This window comes from Carlito syrichta, unplaced genomic scaffold (assembly GCF_000164805.1).
Source record: "Carlito syrichta isolate Samal-C Ts95f unplaced genomic scaffold, Tarsius_syrichta-2.0.1 Scaffold220167, whole genome shotgun sequence".
Classification (NCBI taxonomy): Eukaryota; Metazoa; Chordata; class Mammalia; order Primates; family Tarsiidae; genus Carlito; species Carlito syrichta.
Window position 1 is genome coordinate 300 of NW_007164263.1, and position 7,470 is coordinate 7,769.

Here is a 7,470-nt window from a genome sequence, read left to right on the forward strand (position 1 = left end):
TTTTTGATTTATTGTAGAGATGAGGTCTCGCCAAGTTGCCCAGGCGGGTCTCGAACCTGCGGGCTGAGGCAGTCCACTCACCTCAGCCTCCCAAAGCGCGGGATTAGAGGTTGAGCCTCCGAGCCCGGCTGCCATTTTACTTTTGAGTAGCAGCACGTTGAATTTGTAAATGAGAGTTGTCTTTAGTAATATTTCCATGTCATGTTGTCATAATATCCTAAATTGAAGCATTAGGAAATAAGAGGGATTGCAAGGAAACAGCGTCTGTCTCTTCAAAGCTCCTTTTGATGTCTTACTGCTGCTTTTGTTTTTGAGTTGGAGTCTCACTCTGTCGCCCAGACTGGAATGCAGTGTCCACTCCTGGCCACCACAGCCTCGACCTGCTGGGCTCTGGCGATCCTTCCGCCTCAGCCTTTCAAGTGGCCGGAATTACAAGCATGCGTTACCATGCCCGGCTGATTTTTTGATTTATTGTAGAGATGAGGTCTCACTGCCCAGGCGGGTCTTGAACCCGCAGGCTCAGGCAATCCACTCACCTCAGCCTCCCAAAGGCGCGGGATTACAGGCTGAGCCACCGAGCCCGGCTTGGTTTTTTTTGTTTTTGTTGTTTTTTTGAGTTGGAATCTCACTCGGTCGCCCAGACTGGAGTGCAGTGGCCACTCCCGGCCACCGCAGCCTCGACCTGCTGGGCTCCGGCGATTCTTCCGCCTCAGCTTTCCCACTACCCAGAATTACAGGCATGCGCTACCACACTCCGCTGATTTTTTTGATTTATTGTAGAGATGAGGTCTCGCTGCCCAGGCGGGTCTCGAACCCACGGGCTCAGGCAATCCACTCACCTCAGCCTCCCAAAGGCACGGGATTACAGACCGCGCCACCGAGCCCGGCTTACTGCTGCTTGTTATTCCAGGGAAATGATTTAGTGTGATACGGTTAATGCTTTTGTTTTCCTGGTAATGTAATGCTTAAACTAAGCAAAAAATGAAGTCTGTAGCTTGCTGGCTCGTCAAGCTTCTTTTAGGCTTTCCTTTTTCTCTCCCATTTTTTCAGGCATGTCTCAGTTAATGATATTTCTACTAATCAGTTCCCCAGTGTATTACAGCTATCTTCTTTTGTGGTGAATTAAACACAAATACCAGACTATCAGAATTTCTGGTTTGTTTTTCATTGTTTGAATTCCAAAACTTGGGGCATTGTAGATGGTAACGTGGTAGATAATTGTAGTTTTAAGATATAAAGAAAAAGGAAAAAAAAGTAAAAGTTACATTTAATAATAATTATTCAGAATATGACTTTCTGAATGTTAGAGGAAATTATTTAAGGAAGGCATAGTGAAATCTATTATAGGTCACTTGTTCTCTTTTTTCCCAATAATTTCTTATCTGTAGCCTCTTTGAAGTATGCATTAAAAACATCTTTTAAATTTTTCCTTACAGTGCATGTAAAATAATTTGAGTGCAAGTACATGACAGATCTTTATGTCGACTAGTGATTATTTGAAACAGAAGTGTTAACAAGTTGGGGAGACTAAATACATTGAATACTGCAGTTACTAAATGTACTGTAGGCCGGGCTCAGTGGCTCAGCCTGTAATCCCACGCTTTGGGAGGCCAAGGTGAGTGAATTGCCTGCGCCCGCGGGTTCGAGACCTGCCTGGGCAACATGGCGAGACCGCATCTCTACAATAAATTATTATTATCTCTGTAATAATTTTTATACCATTGTGGAAATCTAAGTAAGCTGACTGGTTCAAAACAATTTGTGGACTTAATATTTTTATTTCTAGATTTGGTCTTTTTGAAGTTATGTCTGCTATTGAAATGATGGCTCCCAAGATGAATGCTAGCATGATTGGAAACCAAGTTAATCGAAAAGTTCTCAACTTTGACCAAGCTATCAAGGTAGCCACTTCGTACTTCTTGTGTTTTCTTTCATCTTTTATTATTTCGTATGTTAAAACTTCGTGCTTAATAATGAAATCAACTTATATATTAACTTAAAGAGAATATCCTTAAAAGTATCTCAAGTATATAAACAAGAATTAGTTGTAACCCTTATTGCATACCTCTGTCTCTTAAAATCTGGAAATTGTTTGAGGTCTTCATTAAAAACTTTCTTGCCGGGCTCGGTGGCTCAGCCTGTCGTCCTAGCACTTTCGGAGGCTGAGATGAGTGGATTTCCTGAGCCCGCCTGGGTCTTTTGGTGAGACCTCATCTCTACAATAAATCAAAAACTAGCAGGACGTGATAGCGCGTGCCTGTAGTTCCAGCTACTTGGAAGGCTGAGGTGGAAGGATCGCCGGAGCCCCGCAGGTCGAGGCTGCGGTGGCCCGGAGCATGCCACTGCACTCCAGTCTGGCCGACGAGTGAGACTCTACTTTAAAAAAAAACAAAAACAAAAAAACTTTCTCTATCAGTATCTGATTTGGGAATTTTTTTTTTTAAAAAAGAAGCTTTCACTAGTTTTGTACATTTGTGTTTTTTAAGCCTTTCAAGTAGTTGGAACAACAGGCATGCGCAACCACACCTGGCTAATTTTTTTGTTTTTTTAATTGTAGAGATGAGGCTTAACCAAGTTGCCCAGACTGGTCTCGAGCTCGTGAGCTCAGGCAGTCCTCTCACCTTGGCCTCCCAAAATGCTGGGATTATAGGTGTGAGCCACTGTGCCTATCCCATTTGTGTATTTTTAGAATTAAATTTTGAAAGTTTGTATATTCAAACAGCAAGATAATTGGCTTAGAGATTCAATTGCATGCATTAGTTAATTAATTGATTAATTTTTTTTTTTTTTTTAGTGCCCCAGACTGGAGTGCAGTGGCCACTCCTGGCCTTGACCTGCTGGACTCTGGCGATCCTTCCGCCTCAGCCTTCCAAGTAGCTGGAACTACAGGCATGCGCTACCATGCCCGACTAATTTTTGATTTATTGTAGAGGTCTTGCCAAGTTACCCAGGGGAGTCTCGAACCTGCAGGCTCAGGTGGTCCACTCACCTCAACCTCCCAAAGTGCTGGGATTACAGGCTGAGCCATGGAGCCTGGTTTGCATGCATTAATTTAAATTGCCACAAGTAAAGTACTTGTGGTAGTGAATTTAAGATTTAATCCTTGAGTATTGATTTGGACATTTATTTATAGTTTCAACAGAGTTTAAATTTGCATATTTTATAAAGAAAGATTTACTAAGCGAATGGATATTTTAAAGAAACTTTACAAGTGGTATAGTTAAACAACTGAAGTGAAATGTTTTTAAAACTAATCACTTTTTTAAAAGTAGTTTTAAAGCATTAAAATCATTCCTATTTCTTAATGCTTAAAACTGATTTGAGCTGTGCTTCTAAAATACTTGTTGATTTGTCTTTCCATTTAATTATAAAGCTCTTTTTTTTCAAATGAGAGAGGCTTTGATTTTTCTTATTGAAGATCTGTTTAAGATATATTGTTTTTACAATTATTATTTGTCAATTAAAAATTTTAAAAAAGATACGTTGTGTTTAAGAATACATAATTAGGCCAGGCAGTGGTGTCTTAAGCCTGTAATCCCAGCACTTTGGGAGGCCAAGGCGAGAGAATTGCCTGAATCCAGGTTTGAGACCAGCCTGGGCAACTTGGTGAGACCTCGTCTCTACAATAAATTAAAAAATAAGCTGGATGTGGTAGCGCTAAACTGTAGTCCCAGCTACTTGGAAGGCTGAGGCAGAAGTATCACCTGAGCCCTCCTGGTCGAGGCTGCGGTGACCGTGAGTGTGCCACTTGCATTTCAACCTGGGTGACAGAGTGAGCCTTTGACTCAAAAAAAAAAAGAATACATAATTAATTTTGTGTCTTCGTTTTATCAGCTAAGGTAGTATTTTTTTGGAATTGCCATTTAAAAATATTAGATGTTTGAAATTCAACATTTTAAAAAAGTTCTGCCTGTATGTCATAGTTTCTTTCCTTTTTAGGATGGCACCATTAAAATTAAAGATCTCAACTTGCCTGAACTGATAGGGATAATGGATACATGTTTTTGCTGTTTGGTAAGAATTAAAATAAGACTGTTGATCAATTTTAAAGATATGACTTATTTGACTTTAGGATTTAAAAGCCTATACAACAAGGTGGTATATGAAATATACGTAATACTGGGCCTACTAAGATGTATGTAAGCTTAACTGGCTGTGGCCAGGTGTGGTGGCTCACACCTATAATCTCATTACTTTGGGGGTGGAGGCAGGAGGATTGCTTGAACCCAAGAGTTTGAGACCATTTTGGGCAATGTTGCTGGGCATTGCCTCTACCTCAAAAAAAAAAAAAAAATTAGCCAGGCCTGGTGGTGCATAGCTGTAGTTCCAGCTACTCCGCAGGCTGATGTGGAAGGATCGCCGGAGCCCACAAGATCGAGGCTGCAGTGAACTGTGATCACGCCCCTGCACTCCAACTTCGGTGACAGAGTGAGATTCCAACTCAAAAAAAAGGAGAAAAGATTAGAAGGCCAGGTTGCGCCCCAGGAAACAGCATTTCTTTTCATCTACCAGAGGGACCCAAAAAAACCTGGAATTATTTTTTGGTGGGCGGGCCCCTTGTAATACAGATTGCCTCACTTGCTAAGTGTTCCAGGAACCCATTGGCATTAGTGTGCCAGCTAGCTTTGTGGGAGGCTTCGTTTGGCTTCAGTGAGCTTTTTTTTTTTGAGATTTTTATGTGTGTTGGCCCGTTTCATGATGGGTGATTTAAGAACGCACTTGCTCATAATGCGCTTAGTGTTCAGCAGTTTTTGACCAAACATGGCATGAACGCCGTATTCACTCGATCTTGCCTTGGGTGATGTTTTTGGCGCCCCAGATGAAAAAAGTCCTCAAAGGGGAATGTTTTGCCAACGTGAAGGATGTGAAACAAAAAATGGCAGAAGCACTGAAGGCGTCAAAATTGACAAGTTCAAAAACTGTTTGAGTAGTGGAAAAAGCGTCTCCATAGGCGTATTGCATCAAACGGAGCGTACTTTGAAGGGGACTGCTGATGTTTAAACATGTAGGAATGGATACACAATTTTTTTAATAAATTCTGGGTTTTTTGGGTCTCCCCTCGTATGTGATCTTATGTTCTCCTTTTCTGGATGAAGGGATATTTTCTTTTCAGTGAAGATAATATTATAGCCATTATCCATAATATCCTTATTGTTCTCAAGATACCCAGGAAATAAATCTGTAATTAGAAGTTTCCATGAATAAGCATGGACTTGAAACAAAGGGAGCTTGTAAATGACTTTGGAGAGTTTTTTCTAATCTGGGATAAACGGTAGAAAACTGGCCATTGTCTACTGTGAAGAAAGTTGTTTAGTGATTTGTATATGCTGGATATATGTCTTCCCTAGATAGTATTGTTTAATTGTGGAAAAGTTCTCATTTGTACTGGTCCCCACCCCCTGACCAACCATTCCATTCTTTTTAAGTTGATGTTGTCATCATCCTTAGAAATATATAAAATTTGTTCATCATTTATTGGTTGATTGGCACTGTGTATATAGCGTAGTTTTATTGGGTGTTTTACATGTGTAATTTTCACTTAAGGTTTTACATCAGCTTTAGTAGATATCTGTAGTATCTTACTCGCCTGCAGTTAAATTACTAGGAAGGTGCCTACCCAGAATCCTAATCTTGATCCTTTGTCCCCCAAAACTGTCTCTTTCCCTCAAAAAATCTTTATTACCTTTAAGCAGTTTACAGTCCTAATAGGGTAGGGAAGGGAGTCAGAGAATTGCTGGGGACAGACAAGTAAAGAAACAATTCTGACAATATGTAAATTCTTGGATAATGATGCTTTTGGGACAGATAGGAAGAGGACAGATAGGAAGAGGTAAGCCTGTAGAAAGGAAGTGCCACTGCTATGAGATACTGAAAAATGGTAGATGTATGTCAGGGAGATCGATAGCTTTGCAGGCAGAAAGGGTATATTGGATAGACATGGCAATTTGAAAATGCTCATTTTGGAAAGTTATGAACAGCAGCTTATGGCTGAAATCTGGCAGGGAGCCAAGTGGAAGGAGTGTGGAACTCGTGGAGAGTGGTGGGAAAGAAGGGAAGGCTAAACAGGGAAGATTTTTGCCAAATTTGAGGAACTAGTCTATGAGACTCTTGGGAATGTGTTTAAAAACGTAGGTTTTACAAGCAGATGGTTTTTAGCCTGGAAGGTCTTTCTTCTGTCCTAGTTATACTAAATAAACTTCACTATACTAAATACACTTTAATGTTTTTTGCATTCCTTATTTCAAAATCCAGTACATGTCTTGCTCCATTGTAGAATTTTTGAGCTTTAGTGTAAAATATAACTCTGTAAACTTGGACACATTATTTAAACTCTCTTCCTCTGATTCTTCACATGTAAAAGGAAAAACATACCACCTTTCTCACAGTGTCAGGAAAAAACAAGATAAGATAGATGAAAATACCTAGCATAATACTTGGGACATAATGATTACCCAATTTGGGCTATTTTTGGTATTCTCGATCTCTAGCACGTGGTGTCATGCATATACTAGCTACTCAACAAAATAGTGTACTGCAGAGTGTGATGGCTTATACCTGTAAGACCAGCCTGGGTGACAGAGTAAGACCCTGACTCAAAAAAAAACAAGTGTAGAATTATTATCTTAGTGTTTTAGAAAAATCTCTCTGGTTGGGGGTATTAAATAAGCGCTGGAAGGCAGGAAAACCTGTCTAATTTCTTGCAGTGATCTAAGTGAGATATGATGCTGTTGGCTGGATTAGTGGTGGTGAGGTTAGAAAAGAAACGTTGAGTAAGTGGCTAAGGACCTGGTTAGTTCTAAAATTGTGTATTTCCCAGTTTATGGATTTTTACTGACTACACTGGAATCGATTGCTTTTGGATGCTACATAATTATAGAAGCCTTCTGTTTCATTGATTTCCAGTATGTCCCAAACTTATGTATGGGAATGCTTTCCATAGATAGGAAATCATTTATGTATATGATTTTTAAAAAACTTTAATCAATGAAAGTGAATTCTAACTTGTCTTTTTTAACCTTTTTACTCATTTTTTACATCTTGTTACTAATCTTACACTTGGGTGTGTGACACTCTGGCATTGGGATCACTTTAGACTTTGCAGACTCTGTGTATCTCCTTAAATATGTACACTCTTTTATTTTGTTATAGATAACTTGGTTAGAAGGCCATTCCTTGGCATAGACAGTATTTAGGTACCTTTAAATTCATAATCCAGGCTTTATAGAAGATCCTGCCATGATGGCTTTTGCTCTGGGAATCTTGAAAATCTGTGACATTGCAAGGGAAAAAGTAAAGAAAGCTGCTATTTTTGAAGAGGTAAGATTTTGTAATATAAAAACTTCTGAAGTTTATTGACCATTTTTTTCATTGTGATGTATTTAAATGATTTTATGATACCTATTTTTGTCCAAATATATAGTTAAAAATAATTTTTAAAAGTGATGCTATTACTGTTTGCAGATATACTGG

The 7,470-nt window shown here is 39.5% G+C and overlaps 1 long non-coding RNA gene across 2 annotated transcripts; it reads left to right on the forward strand.

Annotated features, from left to right (window-relative positions):
- The first annotated feature begins 1,790 nt into the window (after positions 1–1,790).
- On the forward strand, positions 1,791–7,282 carry LOC103253317. 2 transcript variants are annotated; one of them, XR_503867.1, is made up of 3 exons: positions 1,791–1,901; positions 3,940–4,014; positions 7,217–7,282. It is a non-coding gene; the product is annotated as an uncharacterized LOC103253317 (long non-coding RNA). The 2 variants fall into 2 exon arrangements; XR_503866.1 differs by having other exon boundaries at positions 7,150–7,268.
- The last annotated feature ends 188 nt before the right edge of the window (positions 7,283–7,470 follow it).